Here is a 24,862-nt window from a genome sequence, read left to right on the forward strand (position 1 = left end):
CAGAAGTGGAATTGCTAGATCATATGGTAATTCTATATTTAATTTTTTGAGGATTTTATGGGTTCTTTTTTATGTAAAATTTACACACAGTGAAATACACACATCTTAATCTACAGTTTGATGGGTTGTGACAAATGCATACTCTAGTGGATATTTTTTGTTTTTTTTTTTAGGTCCTGAATATATGTAAGTTTTTCAGTTAGAATGTTGACATTTTCTGTGACCAAAATCCTGATGGAAAGAATATGGGCTTGAGTGATACCAAGCATTCATTTTCAGGATCTACTGACCTTATCAATTCTCATATTTTGAAATCTGTGAAAAGTTCTTACAGTCGTGGGGCACCTGGGTGACTCAGTCTGTTAAGTGTCCGACTTTTGATTTTGGCTCAGGTCGTCTCATGGTTGTGGGATCAAGTCCTGTGTCTGGATCCATGCTCAGCATGGAGTCCGCTTGAGATTCTCTCTATCTCTCTCTGCCTCTGCCCTTGTGCCTACTCACACTCTTTTTCTCTCTCTCAAAATCTTTTTAAAAAGATCTCACATTCCTGAAGTCAGGAATTTGTGAAAACAATTATCTACGTCTTCCACTACTGACTATAAACACTTCAGCTCATGCAAGCAATGACTGCAGTTGTTTCAGGGAGGGATTTTGAAACAGAAGAATGCATGTTGAGCCTAAGTTTTCCGCTCCTCACCAGTACCAGGGATGAGGTGATCTCCCCCTCCATCTATCATGCAGATTTTTCGTAGCCTATAATAAGGCTCTTCCTAAAGATTCTAAGCAGTGAACAATATTTATCTTGCATATCAAGAATTTATATTATTGACAATGAAAATGACAATGTATATGGCAAGCAGATTGGCAAAAGTAATAAGTCTCATTGTGAAGGGTGTGGAAAAACAGGCATTCCGAGATGCTGTAGGTGGCATTAAATGGTAGGATGATTTGTTACTTAGAGCTTGTTAACATTTTTAATATTTTCCAACCCCAGGAGTTTCACTTCTAGGAATTTTAAAAATTTTTTTACAGAGATGCTTGTACAAGCATACCAAGATGTAATTGTACACTGTTGTTCTCTGCTGCACCGCTTATAGTAGCAAAAAATTGGAAACAACCCAAATATCAGTCAGTAGGTAACTGCTAAAAATAAATCCTGATATACCCGCATTTAACTGGTATAACTTGCTTTACCAGCTTGGACACAAATAAGGTTACATTGTTTTTATTTTTTCAAATTTCATTAGGCCCGAACATCTATGTGCCCGATTAGTGCCAGAGGAAGTCCACTGCCTGTCTCCTTTCTTAAGACCTCTTCCTCCCCTGAATTAGCCAACCACCCTGGGGCTTTACTCCTTGTAAAGTGGCCAGTCCTGCTTCTAAATGCCTCATGGAGAGAGAACTAGGGAATCTGATTAGTCTATTAGAAGTCTTATTTTCAGCGTCTGTTGCTTCTGTTTGCCATAATATGACTGTTGAAAGCTGCAAAAGTAATAAATAGGGTCTACCATTGTATAATAAAGGATTTTTTAAAAAGGTTTGATTGAGACTTTGTTTTGAAAAAATAAAATATTATCTTATCTTTAAATGTGATTTATCTTTGAAGACACACATGTAACAACTCTAATTGCAACAATGCTCTAATTTTTAGAATAAACAAAAAAGGAATCAAGTGTTGATTTGGTGAGGGGGATAATTTTCCCAGCAAAATTATATGATAGCAAATTTTGACACCCTTCACTTCATGCTGACTTTTATAGCAGAATCATACAAAGGTCATTTTGAAAAAAGATGTGAAGGCTTCATCAATTTTCCTGAGAGCTTCTCTTAATCCTTTGATATTCAAATAATTCTCCTTTTGAAGAATTTATCCTCTTATCATCCTTGTTGTTTTTCTCATCTTTAATTGTTAACTGGTCTAACACTGCCAGATACTCATTTGCTTATGGTACAGTTCTCCAAAATCACTTTCAATGACTTCATAAAATTCTGCATCTTATGCAAGATTAGCAATCTTACATGGCCACTGAAATGCATTTTATTTACATTGTATTGTCAGATGTTTATAACATCTACCATCAGCAAAATTGACTGACTCGGTGGGGAGAGATGCTGGTAATAAGTTGGAAAGCCTATTTAAGTAGGGACTAATTTAGTAAGTGGTCAGTTTATTAGTGGATTTTTTTTTTTTGTTATGACCAAGTTTTGCTTTTCTACACAACTTAGCAACTACTGTGATTCAGATAATGATAAGGAATAGCTGGAAAACAAGAGATTTCTATATAATGCAGCACAAAAAAAGAATGAGGTATATGTTGACATGGAAAAACATTTCACAATGCATTGTTAAATGAAAAAAACAAGTTCCGAAAGATATGACTAGCATAACAATGTTTCCAGGAAATAATAATAAATGGTAGTGTATGCATCAAAAATATAAATAAATAAAACAACTTGGAAAAGTATAGTCTATTAGCAGTCATTTCTAATAGGTGTGTGGGGGAGGGGATAAGCTCATCTTGGTAGCCTTGTTTTTAATGAGTATTTATTATACTTTCAACGATGATGAAAGCCAATTAAAAATATCTTTTAACTAATGCAGCTGTGAAATGGCCAGAGGTTAAAAAAGGAAAAAGAAAAAGAAGAGAAAAATGGGCTGTCACTACGTTAGTGTGTCCAAACAGTGTACTCTCAGGAAGAGCTTTCACGGGCCCATTTTGAAGGGGTATCATGGGATTCTTCAATATGAACGTGTTTTTTTGTAAACACCTCGGGCTCATTCTCAGAATAATCAAGCCACAAACATTTAGAGAGAATCTGTTATTTTCATGGCACTGTGCTATACTTAGTGCTTGCAGGAATATAAGGGTCTATAAGACTATTAGAGCCTTTCCTCAAGAAGCTCACAGTTTAGGTGAGAAGGTAAGAAGCTCCTCACTGAATGAGGTGGACAGCAGCACCTGATCCTCAGAGACCATGGTCTGAGCAAGAGACCACAGTTGTGCCAAGGTGGAGAAACTGACCAGCTAATTTTCAGAGTCTTTGCTCCTGCTTAGAATTCAATGGGTCCAAACATTAGAGGAGTCTCAAAATTGAGCATAGATATCAATCTTGAGAGAAGAATGTAGCTCTTCATTCTACATAGGGAGATAAATCCATAGATTTGTTCAAAGACTAGCTAGAGCTCCATTCATATCTTGTGAGGGCTTCAGGGGGCTCTTGATGGGGATACTGATGAAATGAGACAGTGAAGAGTGGGGTTTGTATTTTTTTGCTCTTCTGCCCCATTTCAGTGAATGGGAGATGTAACACCGACTCAAGGCTACTGCTGCTAAGGATGGAATCAGAATTTGAATCCAGCACTTGTGACTCTCGAGCCCGTTCTTAATTTTTATAATCCACTCCTTTCTCATTGCAGATTATAGGCTAATCGTCACCTCTACATGTGGAAGGAAGAGATTGTTTGGCATGGCACTGATCACTATGTGTATTAACGGGGAAGTTTATCCCCAGGAGAAAAGAGAAAACCAGCTGTGTGAATGGAACTTGGAGAAAGGTAATACCTCCTTGTAAACAACAATAAGATCCATGAAATCTCTATAGTCTTCCTGGAAAAGCAGTTGCCAAGATTTCTGTAGACTTGGTCTTCCTTTTCACTCCTGGAAATAATCCATTTAGGGCAGAGTTGAAACACATAAACAGAGTAGCACTTTCTCTTCTGCCTCTCTTCTGCCTAAGCAGTGAATAATCAAAGATGCTTTGGATTCTGAATTTAGCTACAACAAAATTCACTAATAAAAATTTGCTGTTGGGGCGCCTGGGTGGCTCAGTCAGTTAAGCATCTGCCTTTGGCTCATGATGGCTTTCAGGGTCCTGGGATCAGGTCCCATGTCAGGCTCCCTGCTTGGTAAAGAGCCTGCTTCTCCTCCTCCTCTCACTGTACTCTTCTCTCTCTCTCACTCTATCTCAAATAAATCTTTTTAAAAATTAAAAAATTTAAAAAATAATAATTTGCCGTCAATATACTTCAATTGCCAACTTACTTTTCTGTTTTGTTTTTTTAAAGATTTTATTTATTTATTTGACAGAGATCACAAGTAATCAGAGAGACAGGCAGAGAGAGGAGGAAGCAGGCTCCCCATGGAGCAGAGAGCCCGATGTGGGGCTCCATCCCAGGACCCTGGGATCATGACCCGAGCTGAAGGCAGAGGCTTTAACCCACTGAGCCACCCAGGCGCCCTGTTTTGTTTTAAAGATTTTATTTATTTATTTGAGAGAGAGAGAGCACAAGCAGGGGGAGCGGCAAGCAGAGGGAGAAGCAGGCTCCTGCTGAGCAGAGAGCCCATGGGGCTCCACCCCAGGACGCTGGGATCATGACCCGAGCCAAAAGCAGATGCTTGACCAACTGATTCACCCAGGTGCCCCTACAGACTCACTGTATATGACATACTCAAACTCTAGGATAAAAGTGTTTATATATGCTATACAGCATAACCTATAGTAATAATGTAGTGTGCCATAATATTTCCCACTGAATTGTACCAACTAGTTCTTCAGAACACCTGAAAACACAGGGAAAGTGTGACCTTATCATTAGAGTTTAGCCTGGATTTATGAGTCTTTCCAGGAAAGTTGAGAATTTTAAAAATGTGTACATTTAAAAAAAATTATTTGATCTTTTAGGCAAAGTTTATTATATGTATGAGCTTGCAGAATAGTATCATAGAAGAATTAAATATAGAAAAAAATTGTTTTAGTTCAGTACTGTGGTCATCATGAAATAGAAGACAACTTATTTAGGATCCTTCCCTTGTTGCAGAGTGAAAACAAACTGCTTCTACTTTTGAAATGCAAAAGTAGCCCCTTTTAATAGAAAATGTCTGGGAGTCACTGCCTTGAAAATTTTCTAAAAAGTGCTCTCAACATCCTAAATTATAGGAAAATAACTTGTGGATAATGAGCTACACATTCTTTCCCTCTTTCTTTACCCTCTTTATCTCTGAGAATGTGAGGAGTTGGCATTGAACATAGCAATGACTTATGGACAACCTCAAAGGTCTATGGAAAAAAAAATCTGTGGTTTTGCTGAGGCAAGCATCAGAATCCCAAACATTATTGTCTGAGAACAAATCACTTGATTAGTGAGTGGGCTCAGCCATCCACCTGGTATTCTCATCTTAAGCAGGATCTTATGGTTCTCTATAATTGTCACATCTGCAATAAATCCCGAGAAAAGATAATAACTTTGTTTCTTTGTAAAAATCGCCCTGAAAAGAAAGTCAACTGCCAGTGCAGTGCTGAAAAGTGATGGCATTTATTAATTTGCATTATCATATTTAGATAATTACATGATTATATTTATATTTAGATTGTAATTAGATGCATGCCATTGGAGCCTTCTTGATATACTTATAAATTTGAAGACTCTCTGTGTCTACAGGCATTTCTCTGCAGACTGGCACGTGACTTCTTTAAACAGAGATGGGAAGACACCTTCTGGTTTTACTTGTTGGTTAGGAAAAAAGAAAGAAAGAATTATATTATTATGATTTTTTCGGGGGTAAGTACATTTGGAACCTAAAAGGTACGGTGTAACTGTTAGGGTCAGATTGCTGTTTGTCAACAAAAGCTCTCTTGGGTCAGTAAAGTGGTTTCTTTTCTCCAAATTTTGCTTTTAAAAAATCCTCTGTAGTTGACCTCATTCACCATGCAACTGAGAAAGGGCTCATTGTTTTCAGCTGAGAGTTCCATATAGTAATCACAGAAATCCTAGAATTTTATAAATGACAGAATTAAGGCAGCTCCCCAACTGGATATCACCAGGATGTTGACAGTGAAGAGCTTATGCCATCTTTGATATACATTCCCAAAACCCATTTCCCTGGAATGTTTTTAGGCATGTTAGGTTCTAACTGGAGGCTAATGTTGAATCACTTATTATTCTGCACATACCCCTTACTGGTAGTGAAACTCAGATGAGAATAGCCTATCCAGCATTTGACTGTGATGACATGGCATGATGTCAGGCATCTTCGGAGGTCTTAGATGTTTGGCCTAACGCCATTTGAGAGATGACCTCTGATTTTCATTTGGCCTTCATGAGAATGTTGCAAAACATTGTTCTCGTAACTGGTGCTAGCTATAATTCTTCTCTCTCTCTCTCTTTTAGTTTTGATTTATCTAGGTGTAATTCTTAATGGTTGTCTTGGAAAGGTGGCAGCATCATATAGTTACTTATAGATCCTGAAGAACCTTTGTTGTCTCAAAAGAACTCAAGGAAACTTAATTTCCAAACCTGGGAAAGATTCATTTTTTTGAATCACTTGTTTAGCATTGTTGCCTTGAGTCAAATAAAGTGAGTTACTCTTTATGAAGCATGAACAATGCCAGAAACACGTCATTAGAACGTTAATTTAATTTGGCTTGTTGAGGTAAGAATCCAGACAGTTTGGTTCACCTAGAAGTGACTGGGATTAATAATGTTGTTGTTGTTTTAAAGATTTTATTTATTTATTTGAGACACAGAGAGAGGACACCTCTCACAAGGTGAGAGGGACAGAGGGAGAAGAAGAGTGATAGGACTTCCCACTGAGCAGGAGCCCACTGTGGAGATGCAGAGCTCGATCCCAGGGTCCTGGGATCATGACCTGAGCTGAAGGCAGACACTTAACCGACTAAGCCTCCCAGGGCCCCAGTGATGTTGTTTTTGATCTGGAATAATTCTGGTCACATGAATGAGAATTCCAAGGCAAAAAAATTAGGATAGTTATGAAGATGAGTTCACTGCCTTTGCAGTAGGTTCAGGGCCAATGTATAAAGTTTACTTTCTTCAGAGCTGTTGATTGTGTGCTTTTGGCAAGGCAAAAGTTAAAAATCTATTTGGCTAATAAGTTTAATTGTGTGATCCTGAATTTTTCTTTTATTATTCACTTCCCAGCCAACAAATTTGAACTGAAATGGAAGATCTCTTTTTCATATGCTATGACTTTGTTTTGCAAATCACCAGCAGGTCCATAGTAGAAGTTAAAACTTTGCAAGCCAAGATATCACGAGAGCATTCTTTTTCTATTTGCCAAGATAAAATCCCAACTTATGGTTTGGGACCATACTGTAAAATGTAAATAACATTTTAATGAACACTATAGAGGAAGACTGTGCTGGGCCAGTGGCCCACCACCGAAGGGCTGGATTTAAGTGTACCTTGGGTCATAATGAAACTAGTTTGGTGGTCTTAGCCTCCCTAGTAGACATTTTCCCACATTAGAAAACCAACACAGGAGTTCATGCAATTCCCCACAAAGGACAATTGTAGCTCTGCCAAAAACCAGAACTGGAGTATGGATGGGATAACTGGAGGAGAAGCTAGAGATCAGTGAGCCTTTTAATCCTAAATTAAACTTCTGTCTACATTTAGCAGGAAAAGGGAAAATAATTACATTGTGTATTTTATTCCTATCCACATTCCGTAATCTCAGGCACTATCTAAGGACATCTCCTTGTTTCCATTTCCTTCACTATCCATGTTCCTGAGTCTGTGAGAATACATTTTTCAAAAACGTTGACTAAAAGCATCGTGTGAAACTCTCTATCCTAGTAACTCCTGTTCCCGGGGCTACAGGACTGAACATCTCAACTAAATTCCATATGAACTATATTGATATCTTTCTAATCTCTTCCTGATTCCAGATTCATCTTCTCTAACTAGCTGTATCTTACCTGTCCCTTAATCGCGGCACTGGCCCAGTTCCTACAGGGAGCTCTCTGTTATGACAAGAGCACACTTTCCTCTTGCCTAATCATCTACATTTCATAACCAAATTTCCTAGTACTGTTCTATTTGACTGACTGAAAATATAAGTGAACATTTAAAAGGTAGATTTAGAAAAAAACACCAAACCTCCAAACATAACATGCTACATTCCTGATGTTATTTCAACAAAGAGGATTCTTTAGTCCTTTTCCCTCTTTGGAAAAAGACTTGGGCTCTAAATCCCTTAATATTTCTACCTGATTTAAATCTGACTTTAATCCTGCATGATAAATGAAGATTCTGTATCTTTTTACCCTTGCTTTTTGGAGTAATTTGTCTAACCCAACACCTGCGTAAATAGATCAGATTGTCTAAGTGATCCAAAGGCATTCCATTTAGGCAAGGTAGCATCAGCTCCAAGAGTAGCAAACAATGCCAACTGCCACCCCAGCAGGGGACATCCTGACCTGGAGAGTATGTAGGTGCTTCTGGAGTGATTGCTTTTAGACACCCGCCCCACCCCCTAAAGGAAAGACATCTCATTCCTCTGATTTCATGTAGAGTTCCCCTGAACAGGTACTACAGGTCTCCATCTACAGTATTTCCAATGCCTCACCCCCACCCCCCAAACTTTAAAAAAAAAAAAGTCCCCGCGGGGCTCTAGGTAGCTGTCTAGGAGAAATCCCGGCATTTTCCCAGCGCAGTGCTTCCCTGTGGCAGGAGAATGTGCCTTTCCCAGAGTGAGGCTGACTTTGCCCTCAGGTTACATTTCTACACAAAGAAGTCTTTAAGGGTGCTGTAGCAGGCCTCTACACTGGAGGTTTAGGTCTGTCAATCTCAGAAAAAAAGGAGGCCGTCATAAAACTGCAGGAGCCAGCAGTGGGGAATTACAACTTCAGGATCAGCGGAGGTCTGCCTCACAGCCCTGCTCTATGCTGAGAGTCGGCCTCTCTAAGGACAGAGAACAATAAAGCAGAAGGAATGTAAGTCAGTTGGCTGCTGGATTGCAGGAGCAGGAATCCGGGAAGGGGGCCCTTGTGGAGGGTGCTGCAGTGACTGTTAGCCACTGCCACTGTGTCAGCCCAGAATGTGAAAAGTGGTCCCAAGGCCAACGAGCCAAGAGGCCTGCGGACACCCAAGCCGGAGGCTGCGTGTGGAGCAGCCTGAGCAACTCCATGTGTAATTCAGTCGATTTGTAGTTAATAAGAACAAATACTAATTAAGATCTCAGTGAATGACCACAACAGGCAGAAAAACAGGAAATTTATCAGAAGGTCACCTGAACACTTTGCCGAGAGCTATGAGAGAAAACAAAGGTGGTGGCCTCTGGGAGGGAGGCAAAGAGGGGGTGAGGAAGCTACTAAGTGGATCTGATTGGTTGGGAGGATGGGGGTGGGGGTAAGTGGGTATTGAGCTGAGAATAGAGAAGGCATCACTACCACCTGTCCGGTAGCTCCACAGCCCTGATTTTGGCAGGGTGGCCCTGATGCCTGCGCAAAAGGCTGGTTGGACTTAGCTCGAGAGCTTCCTAAAATATCCATGGGCCTGATGCAATATCACTTTGTGATAGCACTGCATTGCGATGTGGTGACAGGATAACCTGGTGCTGAGGAAGGAGGGCCTTTTATGTCTTCATGATTGTGTCTGAGAGAGGCCAAGTGATGGGAGCATTCCCAAAGGAGAATGGGTCAGCTGGAAGAGTGCTTAAGCTTTCTGATGTGGAAGGAACAGAGTTCCCACCCACCCATTCCCACTGCAGAGGCTGGACACCTGGGGAGGGCTCAGTTAGGGGATTGAGACTTAGAAGGACAACCCCTAGGGGCCCCTCAGCAGTCCACAGGGCATTCTAAAAAGCAGAGCAAGTGGGGGGAAGGAGCTGTGCTAACCAGTCTTCATAGAAAAGGCAGCAGAAAGAAGAGGGTAGCTTCCTTCTAAGTATGTCCTCTGAGCAAAGGCAGAGGAGTAGGTTTGGGGAAGGGGAGAGGAGACAGACCTAATTTGGAGAAAGCCACCAAGCACCACCAAGAGCTGGTGGCACTGGCCAGGTTTGGTCTAGGTCTCCAAATAAAAACAATTTGCCTAGCTCCAGGCAAGCCCTTGTTCTGCATAATGACTTGAATTCTGAAATGTAAATTAAACCTTGCAAAGGAATGCAACTCTTTCTCCCTTCCCCAGGCCATTCTACCATTCTTAGGGGGTAAGAGGTGGTTTTAGAGGAAGATTTAAAATTTTTGCCCCTTTACCAAAGCGTGGAAAGCGGCAACCACATCTCCCGCCATCCCTACCCCCACTGTTCAAAGTGTTCAAAACTAAAAGCTGCAACATCTTTTCAGCAAGTAATCAGCACAAGTTGAAAGGCACATGCTGTCGCATTTCTGATCAGATTGTATGTTAAGCAGGAAAATATACCCCCTCTACACCCCCCTCTTTTTTTTTTTTTTTTTTGGCTAAATGCATGTCTGTTTAAAGAGCCACCAGGCAGTGCCTCTCACTTTGTCTTGGCAGGGCACAACCATCAGACGAAGTGGGAGGAAGAAACATTAACTTCAACAGCTGTTTCTTGACCCCGGCTGTCAGTCTTCCCAAGAATAAATTTTGGAGAGTCCTATTTGAAACAAAGAGGGAGTTTTTGAGGAGAGAAAAGTTGGTTGGTTCCAGGGAGGCCGCCCAAAGAAGCAGGGAACAAGATGTTTGCAGTTACCACGCAGCCTGCAAGCCTCTGCCGGGTGCAGGGATGGAGCAAAGTAACTTGAAAGCTCCCCTCTCGGCGCCCTGTGCCTACAGCTTCCCCCCCTAACGTGCGCCCAGATCCAGCGCCGGTGGTAAGAGCCGTAGCTCGACTACAGTAATTCCCCAGCTCGGGCGGCTTGAAACTGCTCGGGCTGAATAGCATTTGCTGTTCCGTCCTGCGGCCGCCTCCCGCCGCTGCTGCCGCGCTCCCTGCAAAGCAGCTCTCATTATCCCGGAAGTTGTGCTGACACAGTCTCGCTGCCACCAGAAGTTTGTCAACATCAAACTTCTCCTGTGTGGGGTACGTTCACCTTCCACGAGTATTTAATCGAGCCAACAAGCAAACAAACAAACCCAAATAAACCTGCCCGTGATGTCATGGTCTTTTTTTTTTTTTTTCTTTTCCCTTCCTGGAAGGCTGGGGCCAGTTAGAAATTTGGTGGTGGGCGTTTAGAGCGCCAGTGTGTTTTGCGGAGGGGGGGGAGATCAGGGGCAGCCCCCGGGGTGGGGAGTGGGGAAGGGGCTGCGGAGGGGGCGTGCGGGAGGATGGAGCTGGGCGCAGGATAGGTGGTTAGGGGAGTGGGGCTGGCGAGTTGGTCCTGCAGCCTCTAGCCTTCCGAGGGTTTGGATACTGCACCGTCAGGGGCCAAGATTGTCGCTTGGCGTCCCCCATCCACGCAACAAAGGTTACCTGGGAGCGCTGGCCAAGTAAAGACGCCGGGGGAGGGGAGTTTTCCACACTCTCACTGCTCTTTTTGCACTCCTGCAGGACATTTCTGTAGACACCTCTTGAGATCTTTCGCAATAAAGGGCATTAGGGTCATAAAATGTATTTTGGGGCTTCAACTGCAACATAAAAGAAATCCTTGCGATTTAAGGGCAGGGATGTGCTACCTTTTCTGTCTTTAATAGGTCTGTTCTGATACCTTGATTAAACCATTCGGTCTAAACTTAACTGACTCCTTTTTCTAAGCCAGGTCTCCGGTTTAGTTCAAGTTGCTGCTACCCAGTTTGGGTGTTTGTGGTTTCCAGTTGCTCCCCCGCCGAGACGCTCCCGGCGCGGCAGCTCCCACTCCCCGACTCCTTAACACCCCCGCCCCCCCCACCCCCCCGGGCGCCCAGCTTTGGGGAGGAGGGGGAGAGGAGGATGCTGATTAACCCTTTCCATTCCGTACTTTTATCCGGACGTGATCAATCCTGCTCGGACTGTTGGAGAAGACAAGGCCTGACTTGCGTGGTTTTGACGCTAGGCATTCATGAAGCGGTGCCATTTGGGGGCCACAGGTTTTCCTGGAGGAGCTGGAAGCTCAGACACTGATACTAACTTTGTCTAGTTTGAAAGGCCCTATAATAGCATTCAGACCCTGGAGATCAGAAAGGGATGGCTGCTGTCCCCCACCTAATGTTTAAAGTCAGGTGTGGGTTGCTGAGAGTGTTGGATATACCTAAAGTAGGCAACCCAAGGTTTGCTGCCTTGAACTGGAAATCTATCCACTCTTGAGGGGCAGGAAAATTCTTTTCTACTCTTCAAAAATAAGTAAAAGTGCATAATGTCTCCAAAGACAATATTACCCAAAGACAATATTACCTGTTATCCCATTAGGATATTGTGGTGAGTGGAGAGGAGGTTTAATCCATTTAGGAAGCCAGGTACTTCCTTTACTCTTCTGGTTTGTTGGCTGTTATTAACCATGTATTTAGAAAAAAAAAAATCATGTATACAGTACTGTGTCTCTGATAACAAGAAAGAAGACACTTTTTCCTATTTTTCAAAATGTCCTTAACAGGAAAAATTGTACTAATCCCAAAGGGGTCAGCTTACCTTAAACACAAAACAAAAAGCCAAAAGCAAAATCTAAAGAAAATGCAATTCAGGTGTTTCTCAGGGACTAGAAGATACTTTTGATAAACACAAATCAAACTGATACAAATACAGTTATGGAGAAGGGAGTTCTTTAAAATATACACACACAACAGCAACAAAAAACAACACAAATGTGTTTTCTTGAAAGTTTAGCTATTCACTACAGTGAATTTTCCAGTTGGCCATGTCTCAAAAATTTCCCTGCATTATTTAGAGTTCTTTGGGTGGCATTTTAATTTTTATTTATTTATTTTCTTCTAATCTACAAAGTACTACTCAACATGGTTGTACCTTTGTGTGAACAGGAGTCCACAAGGACATGTGGAGGATTCCATTTCCAACACCACATGCATGAATTACTTGCCCTGGTTGTTAATCTGTCATAGCGTTAAAAACCTGATTTATAAAAGGCTAGAGGACTTTTGCAGAACAAGGTAGTATATAGTTTCCATGGTTGGGCTTATTTACAAATAAAACTATTTTCCATTTCTGTCCACAATTTCCTGGTTGCACAAAGATAATTTTCAGAGTTTTCAGTTTCTAGTTCCCCAATGGGAGCCGTAAGCATGAGGAAACAATTTCTTTTTTACAGTGATGTGAGCGCTATGCTCATCTGGATTTAGTTACTTCATAAGGTAAATATCACTAAATGTGCGCTGGGATCTTTAGGGATCTAAGGTGCTGGACGAGTGAAAATAGCCTACTGTGAAATGCTAAAGAATGTCAAACAACTGAATTTGAATTGGTTTGCAGAGCTAATTGGGTCAACTATGGTATTCTTTAAAGTAGAAATTAATTTGAACATTTTTCAAAAGTATTTTCAGTTTTCTTTTGGTTACATTTAGGTTATTTTGGTCACTATGATTTTTAGAATTTTACCCCAGGAATTCAATTAAAACAGACCCATCTGAAAAATATACCCTTCGGTGAATAATATCTGCTAATGAAAGTGTAGGTTTTGAATTTCATGCTAATTACATTTTTAAATAAGGATGTTCTTGAAATTATTTTTATTTAAAGGCAAAATATCTGCATAGATAATGGCCAAAGCTAACCAAACTGCTTTAAAAATTAATGAATATTAATGAAGTTCATGAATAGCACAATACTGCCCCTGCCTGCCTTAGGAAAACAAATGTATTGACTTCATTCTCCTAAAATAACAATCCTTAGTTACTGATGGTTAAAATAGTTTTGTTGCTAAAAGCTTGTACATAGTGCAGTTTTTGCAATTAGTAAGACTTGGCCTTGTTTAGTAGACTTCTATCTCTTCCCAAAAAGTAAGCATATTTTATCTTTTTACATACCTGAATGCTATTTTTTTTATTAATTTGCCATCTCGTGACATTTCGTAATTTTTCTAAGTTCCCGTCCCCTGTCATTTTAGTAGCTCACATGAATGACTCAGGATTTTCAGGCCTTCATATATATTTGGTATATAGATAATGGCATCATTAGTCAGCACTTCCATTCATCTGAATTTGTCTAAGCACATGGGAAGCTGCTTAGGACATTTTGCAATGAAAGTGACAAATGGATGTCAATCAAGTGGCCCAACCCATTTCAACCTTATTTTCTATGATGTGTAAATGTTTGTGTATATCTATAGGCTATTTTTTGATCTGGACATGCGCCTGCTAAGGCAAGTTTCCCAGGCAGATCACTGGTTGGCATTAGACTAAATTTGGGAAATTTAACAAATGAATGACCAAAAAAAAAAAAAAAAAGAAGAAGAAATAGGATATAAATTTAAGTAATGATGGAATCCATTCCCTTAAGAAAAACAATTTTTGATACTGTAAATTTTTAAGATTCTATAGTTTTACTTCAAATGAATTTGTAATGAGAAAGGTAAAATCATTTCAAGTAAGCCAGCAAATTTGGGTCAAAATGAAAGCAGTTCTGAGAGAGAATGAGAGAGAGAGAGATTCCTGCTTCCCATAGGCCTGGTTGGAATTTTCTATTAAAAAAAAAAAAAAATATATATATATATATATATATATATATATACACACATGTATTTATTATATATTAATATATACAATGTAATATATTACATATATTAAAATATGTATATACACATATGCACATATATGCACAATATACATATATACCTGTTTAAATATACACACACATACTATACTATATTGTCCTACTTCTGTTTTCATTCTTTGTTTTTAATAACTAGTCCAATCTCTAGTGTTATATGGTAAGCAAATGTGCTTATTAGAACTTAATGCCAGTTTTAATCTAAGATTACATTGCACTTGAAACTCTTTTACTGTTTTATAACCTGTAACATGTTTTTACATGTTTAGGAGTGCTGCTGCTGCAGTAAAAATTCTGTCTAGATATTATAATGAGTTTATATGTTTAGTCAAAAAAGTGTAGTATGCTAAATTAGACGGTAAAGATTCTAAAATCCTAATGTTTTAGTAAACCCTTGATAATAATTGTAGTTCTGTGGATTAAAAAAAAAAAATCGTGATATTTTAATACTGCATAGAGGTATAGTTGTTGTTTCTTTCCTAAAGTTGTTGTGGAATTTCTTTGTCCATAAGGAATATTAAAGAAAAAGTTTATCATTTTAAGTTATTTTATTTGGAAATGCTTTGGAGTGAAGCTAATCTTTACACCCAAGACTACAGATTGCTATTTCACTTACCATTATCCATGGCAAGATGTTTAATTTTACTCCTGTGAGCCAAAGAATTTTTAGTGACTTTTGAGAAGTGGAATGTAGGAAGTAGGTCCAGTTCATTGTGAATGTGGGAATTTGATAAATCATGCTTGAAATGACCATTTACTCTATGACTTGTTATATAATATAACGGACAGACGTGAAAAAGAACTTATCAACTTAACTGTGAGTTTAAGTTTAGAATATCTTTTGATTGAGGGGACAGTCAGAGGTCATCACAACAATTACATTTAGCTTTCAACATATTCTTTGGTCCACCCATGCTTTTTGTTCCAAATTTCTGTATATAAGGACACAAATGAGATTTTTCTAAATGCCTATTCCACAACTTGCCTTCTAAAAATCAGACAGGGCATCTTTTTCTGTTTACATGTGGAAGCAAAGAATACTGAATTAGGGGAGAAAATGACTCTCTTCCTTATGGTTTGGAAACAAAGCATTATTTTATATATAATAATGATAATAATAATAATAATAATAATTTTAGCAGGCAAAAAGCCTTGGTTTTGTTAATAAACAATACTAACTCAGCTCAAACTACTATTGGGAATTAGATACAGAAAGGTTCAAGCTGTTCGGACTTAAATTTTCAGATATGTAACATATGTGATGACCACCCACCTAGTGGTTAAATAATATGTTTACTTTCCTACAATTTCCTGAGCCCATTTGACTTTGGAGATTTAAATATGGCATAAATCTTTTTGCTCAGGAAGCTGGTGTCGGAACTCTGAAGTAGCAAGAGCCTCCAGCCTTGACTCTAGTTCCTGTCAGTCTTTGTTCCAAATCAGTGGTTTGTTCTCCATCCCACACACTTGACTCTTCTCTCCCTGTAGGCCCTCCCCATGTAAGGTGCTCCTACTGGGGCACCCAGAAAGCAGCTGTTGGATGGCTGTATCAAATCCTAAGGGTATAGTTTGACAGGTTCAGCCTCACCTACAAGGTCTTTAAGGCTAAAATTAGCCAGATTCCACCCCACCCCCCTTTTTCCAAAAGGCTATATTTAGCCAAAGGATCTTAAACATGAAGAAGTTCTACAAGAGGCCTGTAAGCTGAGGTGGCATTTACATTCTGGTCTCTGAAGAATCCACAGTCCAGGGCCCAATGGCCCTTTGAAATGTTTTTTGATTGTTGGGTGGGGGGAGGTGGGTGTTGGCTGTGAAGGAATCCCTAAATGCCATTAAAAATCCCAGCACCCTCCATCTCTTTTAGCCTTTGCTTGCAACCACACTGAGCCCATTCCCTTAACCAGGACATGAAGATGCTTTTGGGTAGGCTTGGAAAAATGACAAGGATGGGTGTTTCTCATGCCACTGTTCCAAGGAGAAGACTGGAGGACAGGCAGCTGAAGGGACAGATAGCCGGTGCAGACACTTGACAACTACCGGGCAGAGGGCCAAGTCCAGGGCCAAGCACTGGGCGAGGCTCCAGAGGCCGGGCCCATGCCCAGGGCACTCAGTGCTTCAAAGCTGGCACAAAAAGAACACTCCTGCCGGCAGGAAACTGAGTTGAACAGATTGGGAAAGAGCAAAAACAGGCTGCCCAGGAGGCTGTCTCCCAGGCCTCCAGTTTCTAGTTGTCAGTGGCAACCCAGGATAGAGCAGATTCTGGCTTTCCTCCTGCCTGCGGGGCTGGTGGAGGTGGACTGAGTCCAGGGAGTATTCAGTGCACAAGGACCCAGCGCAGGAAGGCACAGAGGAGAGGTTTGGCCTGTCCCTGCTGGAGAGAAGCCCTTCGTCAACTTAGAATTCCCAGGCCAGCTTTGTCTTGGCTCTGAGAGTAAGTCCTGACGCTTTATAATTTCTGTAAAATGTTAGAACTTCCTTGCCGCGGGATTTACTTCAAGAAGTTTCGTGGGAGGGTAAGGTGAAGAGCACAATTTTCTTAGCCTCTTATTTCATTTCTCCTATGTAGTGCTTACCGTGTTTATAAGAAAAAGAAACAGGGAAGACTGTGATCAATTCCCCTCCTGTTGCAATAGCATGCTCATATTTTTGACGTGTTAAACCAGGACAGCTATTTCTTAAGGGCTAAAAGTTGGCGAATCAGTGCCACTTCCCTCCTCCTAGAGGAAGGCAAAATAGTTCTGAGCTTTATTAAAGAATTCTGGATGCTGAGGAATCCAGGCATTGTTTTGAAGCCAAAAGAGGAAGAAAGAGAATGAAGCTTTGGATTTGCAGAAATCCAAATGGACTCCAGGTTAATAGCAAAGGATTTTGGCCAGTGGCTCCTATAATTAACAGAAAGAAAAAACAAAAACACAAAAACATTTCTTTTCCTTCTCTCCGTAAGTAAGACATGACAGTAAAACTCTATAGTCACATCAGACCTCCTGAACCAGCACCTTTAGGTGGGGATGGGAGAGTGTGTTTGGGAATCTGAAGCTTCAGCAAGTTTCACAAGTGATTTTTATACGTGCTGAATTTTGAGAGCTACAGCCATATAGCTCAAGAATAATGTCATCCTTCCATTATCCTCAATCATGAAGGTAAATGAAGACTTAAGAGCTTAGCAAAGTATCCCCATTTTACAGATGAGGAAACTTGGCCATGGAGAGGTCAGGCAACTTGCCTAAGGATAAGATGAGTGGCCGAGCCAGGTTTCACACACAAGCTTGAGGCATTAAAGTCCCTTCTAGTCACTCTGTTCTGGGCAGGATGTATCATCTCTATAGAATTTAGTTTTCTTGTGGCTACCATAGGGACAAAACTTACCTCAAGAAGGTGTGAGGGTTAGATATTACTGTAAGTAAAGCTCCTGACACATAATAGTCACTCAAGAAATGATTACTTTCACCAAGTGATGGAGTAAGTCAAACAGTGGGTAGTCCACACGGGGATAACCAGTAATCGAGAGGACTATCTGAATAAGCTTTATGGTTACATTTTATTTCACCCACGCACCTACTTCATCCTTATTTTGTATAAAAAAGTCATTCCCTGGTCTCTCTCCAGTGCGCTGATTTGGGACTACAACAAATGGGAGGTGAACAAACCACAGAAAGGCTAGAATCTATTGCCGGTTTTTCTAACGCCAATCTAGATGGAATCTAAATCTCATTTCCAAACACCCAGGATAACTGGCTGCATTTGTCTTGCCTAATGTATATAACATCTAAGGAAAATTTCTTAAAGCAGCTATGATGCCACATGGCATTTCTACAGCTTTGAAGTCCATTTTAAGAAATTGATTTGGTTACATCATTGCTTTATTAAGGCCATAAAGTCTGTCTACCTCGCCTGGATCATCTCCCTAGACAGACTTTCCAACACTCTCCAGTATGCCTTCCCACGTGTTCTCTGTGCTGGAATATACCTTCTTCTCTCTCTTCCTGGAATGCTCCAATTCATTTTTCAAGGCTGCATCTCAAATGTTACAGTCTGTGTGACATCCCTCTGTCCACTTCCCCAGAGAGAATCACTCTACTCTCTGCTTACACAAAACGCAGTTAAACCTCAGAGCACCATCACGAAATACCACATTGAAATGATTTGTCTTGTGAGCACTTCCAGGCCAAGGACCATGATTTACACATCTTCGTGTATGTCAGAAACTGACACAGTCAATGGCACATTTTAAGTGCTTTAGAAATGCTTGTTAAATGAATAGAAAGTTAGAAGTGGGGCAGGGTTGGTTTTTCTCTTTTGTTTTTTTGTTTGTTTGTTTTGGGTTTTTTTTTTGTTTTTAATTTTGTTAAAGGGAATTTGTACAAAGCCATCTGACTGGTTTTCAGTGAGCCAATCTAAGAGTTCTTGGTTGTTCATTGTGATCGAAGAAGTAAACACACAAAAAATGAACCTTCCTTTGTAAAAGTACACACTGTCTTTATCTGTAGCGGGGGATGTCATGCTGATGAACTGACCAAAGAGAACCAAAGAAATGCCAACATTTCTTAAATGTTAAAGAGAGAACCAAAAGAGAACCAAAAAAATGCCAACAGTTACAATGGCTGCAGTTGCATTGCTCGGGGTAGAAACCCAGAGTACGTGGCCTTAGGTTAGCATCAGAGTTGAATTTGAAGTGAAAGATGGCCCTGGAACATTTTAAGATCAATAGTGCCTCTTCAATTTTTAGCTGCCCCATATTCTAAACTATGCCATATTTCCCCCTCCTTTATTCCTAGAAAAATTCTACTCTTCAGGGGCACCTGGGTGGCTCAGTTGGTTAAGCATCTGACGTTGGCTTGGGTCATGATCTCAGGGTCCTGGGATAGAGCCCTTATGGGGCTCCGTGCTCAGGTAGGAGTCTGCTTGTCCCTCTGTTCTTAGCCCAGCTCATGCTCTTTCCCTCTTAAATAAATAAATTGTTAAAAAAAAAATTAGTCAGAGCCATCTTGAGCTAGTGGTGAGCTAGTGGTGAATGGGAAATTAAGGGAAAGAATAAAGTGAAATAAGGCATTTTCTTCATTTTTCTTTGGCTAGGACCAGCATCTTGTTTTTTGTTGTTTTTTTTTTTTTTTCAAAGATTTTATTTATTTATTTGACAGATAGAGATCTAAGCAGGCAGAGAGGCAGGCAGAGAGAGAGAAGAGGAAGCAGGCTCCCTGCTGAGGAGAGAGCCCAATATGGGGCTCGATCCCAGGACCCTGGGATCATGACCCGAGCTGAAGGCAGAGGCTTTAACCCACTGAGCCCCCCAGGTGCCCCCCAGCATCTTGTTAAGAAAAATGGTGTCTTGTAATTCCATATGATTGGCAGTGGTGGAATGAGTGGAGATTCTGGGCCCTACATTTTGTGGTCTCTGCTTTTCCTTTCCAGGATTATCAAGTACAGGACACCCTCAGTGTCTGTCTGCTCCAGCAACACCAGTCTTCTCCGTGTGCTGCTCCTTACAGAGATTACATAGGCTGTCTCTTTGCTGAGGGAGCTCTTTCATTCCCTTTTCATCAAATTGATACTCTCTCATCCTCAACTCAAGTATCATTTACATAAGGAAACTTTCCCCAATCTCCCTGGCTAGGTCAGTTTCCTCCTGATAGCCCTCCTTTAGTAGTGCATATCATAGTTATAATTTTACATTTATCTGTAAGTTTACCTCAGTGATGTCTGCCAGCCCTGTGCTCAGAAGCCCCACCAGAGCTGTTTTGCGGCATTATATTTCTAGTGCCAGATTCAAAGTGGGTTTCAATAAATAATTGTTCAATAAAGTAAGGCAGAGAAGCAGGTTCCAATGTGGATTGAATTAGAAGAAGGTATGAGAATAAACTACTTTTCTTCAAGAACATTAGAGGTTGGTAATCCTTGAAATGGAAGGCAGCAGATAACTGGGGTTCCACGTCCATTCACGGAGTCCTCCTGTGTGCCAAACACTGTGCTAAGTCTTAAGACTACATGATGAACTTTTATTTTTATTTTTAAAGATTTTTATTTATTTATTTGACAGAGAAAAATCACAAGCAGGCAGAGAGGCAGGCAGAGAGAGAGGAAGGGAAGCTGACTCCCCGCTGAGCACAGAGCCTGATGCGGGACTCAAACCCAGGACCCTGAGATCATGACCTGAGCCGAAGGCAGAGGCTTTAATCTGCTGAGCCACCCAGGCGTCCCAAGACTACATGATGAATGAGACACTGACTCTTGTCCTTATGGTTTCTTTAAAGGTTCTTTTAACTATGTATAAGCTAATTATACTGATGATAACAGTGATGCTAATGTAGAAGGGACAGTAAATATGTACAGTAGCCTGAGCATCTGTTACATACAGGATACAGTAAGATGGAGGTGTCTTATGTTCATCAGTTTACTTGATTTTCACACAATTTATGAGGTAAGCATTTTATCATCTCTAAGTTTATAGCTGAAGAAATGGGAGTTTCAGAGAAGTTACATTTCTTTTCTTTTTCTTCTCTTTTTTGAGCCCTCTCTTTTTTCTTAAGTCTGGCTAAAAGTTCATCAATTTTATCTTTTCAAAGAATCCGTTCTGGTTTCACTGATCATTTCTACTGATTTTTGGTCTTTATTTCATTTATTTTGGCTCTAATCTTTATCATTTCCTTTTTCCTAGTAGCTTTGAGATTTGTTCTTTTTCTAGCTCCTTTACATGTAAGGTTAGATTATTTGAGATTTGTTTTGTTTCTTGAAGTAGACCTGAACTGCTATAAACTTGCCTCTTAAAACTGCTTTTGCTTCCACTCGAAGATTTCGGAGTCATTATGTTTTTGTTTTCATTTGTCTCCATGTCTTTTTGGTTTCCTATTTGCTTTCATGGTTTACTTATTCATTTTATTTTTATTTTTATTTTTTTAAAAGATTTTATTTATTTATTTGACAGAGAAAGATCACAAGTAGGCAGAGAGGCAGGCAGGGAGAGAGAGAGAGAGAGGAGGAAGCAGACTCCCTGCCAAGCAGAGAGGCTGATGCGGGACTCGATTCCAGGACTCTGGGACCACCACCTGAGCCGAAGGCGGAGGCTTAACCCGCTGAGCCACCCAGGTGCCCCTAGAATTTTTCTGCTAGTTGATTTTTAGTTTCATACTATTGTGGTCATAAAAGATACCTCATGTAATTTCAGTCTTCTTGAATGTATTGAGTCTTGTTTTGTGGTGAAACATGTGATCTATCCTGGAGAGTATTCCATGTGCATTTGAAAAGAGTGTGTATTCTGCCATTTGGGGATAGAATTTCTGTATGTATCAGTTAGCTTCTTCTGATCTAATGTGTCATTCAAAGCCACTGTTTCCTAATTGATTTTCTGTCTAGATGATCTATCCATTGATGTAAGTGGGGTGCTGAAGTACCCTACTCTTATTGTAGTACTGTAAATTTCTCCCTTTCTGTCTGTTAATGATTGCTTTATGTATTTAGATGCTGCTATGTTGGGTGCATAGATATTTACGTTGCTCTATCCTCCTGTGGGATTGTTCCCTTTATCATTATGTGAGCTCTTTTTTGTGCCTTGCAACAGTCTTATTGTTTATAAGATTTTATTTATTGTTTGCTTGAGAGATAGAGAGTATGAACAGGGAGAGGCACTGAGGGAGAAGCAGACTCCCCGCTGCACAGGGACCCTAGTGGTGCTCAATCCCAGGATGCTGGGATCATGACCTGAGCCGAAGGCAGTCTTTTAACCCTCCGAGCCACCCAAGTACCCTGCAACAGTCTTATTTTAAAGTGTATTTTTTCTGATGTAAGTATTGCTACCTTAACTTTTTTCCCACTTCCATTTGCATGGTTTGTGTTTGTCCATTTCTTCACTTCAGGTCTGAAGTGAATCTCTTGTAGGCAGTAGATAGATGGATCTCGTTATTTTCATCCATTCAATCATCCTATGACTTTTGTTGGGGGCATTTAGTCCTTTCACGTTTAAAGGAATTATTGATAGGTATGTATTTATTGCCATTTTGTTACTTGTTTTGTAGTTGTTTTTGTGGTTCTTCTTTGTTCCTTTCTTCCCTTTCTCTCTTACCTTGTGGTTTGATGGCTTTCTTTAGTCTTATGCTTGGATTCCTTTCTCTATATTTTTTGTGTAAAAAAGTTAAAGTTTCTTGCTCAAGATTACTCAGGGCTCAATCAGATTCTGGTCTAGTTAATTTTTAAGACTATATTTTTATAGATTAGAGATAGGAATGAAAGGCAGAAATGGCTCTGAAATCCCCCTAAAATCTTAATCTTTAATATTCTGCTTCCTGATCACAACTTCCTATTCTTCCACATCTGTCTTTCTCTCCCTCCTGATCCCAGTCAACCTCACAGAGACTCTCAGAGTCCCAACCTCTTTTTCTCCCTATCCCCTGGCTCCCTTCCAGCCCCAAGTCTATCTTCAGCTTTCAAAGGCTTGATTCCCTCATAGCCTTCTACTTTCACTGCATCCATCAGTGAAATCTCAGTGTTATGACCAACCTCCTCTTCTCACATACAACCTTATCCTTACATCACTATCAAGGAGTTGATTTAAAGATTTAATAAGTCAGTACATGCACTCTCTAAGAAATACCTCACACATAAATAGTATTATTGTTTTTATTTATCCCCGAGAGCTAATTGGAAGAAAGCTTGTCTGTGCTGACTTGGTCAACTTTCTGTGGATCCCTAATGTTTTTGTCTGCCAGTTTTGTTACTTGGCAGAGTTAAGCCCCCATTTATTTTTTAAAGCTATTCCAAATCTCTGTTCTTCAGAGGTCTGCTACTCAACTCCCAATACCATTGGTATTAGCAAATGACCTTGAAAGCAGACCTCTGTTGTTGCTTGCTCACCATCCACTCCCCTTTCATTAAGGTAATTACCACCCCCCCTCCCCACTTCCACCCCATTCACCCTTCTCATGTCTGTGGTTTGTGTGAATGACCATATCTTCTTGGTCATAGTAATTGCTTTAGGGGTAGGCATTTGACCCAAGGTGAGCTAATCACAAACTTTCCTAAGACTTCAGAAGCATGAAGTCCTTTCTCCTTTTGAGATTATTGTTGCTAAGTAGTATAAAAGGATGAAGATGTGGACACATAGACACAGCCTTCCTAGAAACAAAATATAATCAACAGAGCCAAGAAGAAGACAGATCTTGATTCTGTCCCTTGAGTATCTAGTTCTAGCTACACGTGGTGACAGTATACTCCTTTTAAATTATGTGAAGTAATGTATACCCTTCTTTTTTTTTTTAAACTTTTTCAGATTGGTTCTATCACTTGCACACTTGCAACTGGAAAAGTCCTAGGGTGCCTGGATAGATCAGTCAGTTGTGTGTCTCCCTTTGGCTCGGATCATGATCCCCGGGTCCTGGGATTGAGTCCCAGATTGGGCTCCCTGCTCAGTGGAGACCCTGCTTCTCCCTCTGCCTGCTGCTCCCCCTACTCGTGCTCTCTCACTCTTGTTCTAGCTCAAATAGTTAAATAAAATCTTTAAAAAAAGAAATAAAGAAAGAAAGGAAAGAAGTCCTGACTACTGTACTTCCTAATGACTGATAAAATGAGGGATAGTAAAATTCTTTCCTTGATGTTTGCTTCATTGGTTCATTTCTCTATATCATATCATTTCTTCTTGGCCCAGAGAATGAATGCATCCCCTGGTTCAAGGCTCACTGCCTACCCCTTTGCTTCCCTCTCTCTTCTCTATCTTCAACTGTTCTCTTCCTCCTGTTCTTTACTCTTAAACTAAAATGCACTAATTTCTGGCTCTTGTCTAACATATTCCATCTTTATCTTTCCCTTTTCATCCGAACTACCCAAAGGGTTAGTTTATATCACTCTCTCTATATCCATACGTCCCATTTCCTTCTCTGCTTTCACATTCCACTCACTCTGGGTGTCCAGTGATTTCATTTTGACAAGTGCAATGACATCTTTGGACCTCTCTTTTACATTCGACAATGTCTCTAACTTTGCTTCTCAAAGCTGTCTCTCTACCTAGGTTCCAAGATGAGACACTGCTTTATCTTAGTTCCCCCTAAAACCTTCCTAGCCACTCCTTCTCTATTCTCCTATAGGTTCCTCTTCAATCCACTGCTTTTTATGCTACATACTCTTTTTGGGTCATCTACCTCATGATTTTCATTTTTATCATATGCTGATGACACGGAAATGAATTTCAAATATTTGCTATATATTCCAGAGGCATCTCAAATTCAACCTAATAAAAGCAGAACTTATCTTATTTCCAAATCTGTCTCTGCTGTATTCCCTATCTCATCTTATACTGCCACGATTTCGAACAGATGTGAGCCTAAAGTCTTAAGAACCATTTTTGTTTTCTTTACCTTCCAACAACTTGTTGGTCTTCCAAAATATTTATTGAGTCTATTTTCTCCTTGTAGTAGACACTGATGGCCATCTGTCCAACAAACGCTCTCCCCACCTTCTTTTAACAGAATTCCAGTTTTGCAGGTATC

General features: G+C 40.3%; 1 protein-coding gene across 2 annotated transcripts in view; it reads left to right on the forward strand.

Moving 5' to 3' along the window:
• The window catches only part of ATG10 (autophagy related 10), a 423,722-nt gene that overhangs the window by 82,084 nt on the left and 316,776 nt on the right, over positions 1-24,862 (forward strand). The window contains exon 4 of one of the 2 annotated variants that reach the window (XM_059175390.1): positions 3,419-3,556. The gene's annotated coding sequence lies outside the window, so the exon portion shown is untranslated. Of the gene's footprint in view, positions 1-3,418; positions 3,557-16,640; positions 16,825-24,862 lie in introns of those variants that run through there. The other variant, XM_059175391.1, reaches the window with a different exon arrangement.

The sequence above is a fragment of the Mustela lutreola genome, chromosome 5, assembly GCF_030435805.1.
Source record: "Mustela lutreola isolate mMusLut2 chromosome 5, mMusLut2.pri, whole genome shotgun sequence".
NCBI lineage: Eukaryota > Metazoa > Chordata > Mammalia > Carnivora > Mustelidae > Mustela > Mustela lutreola.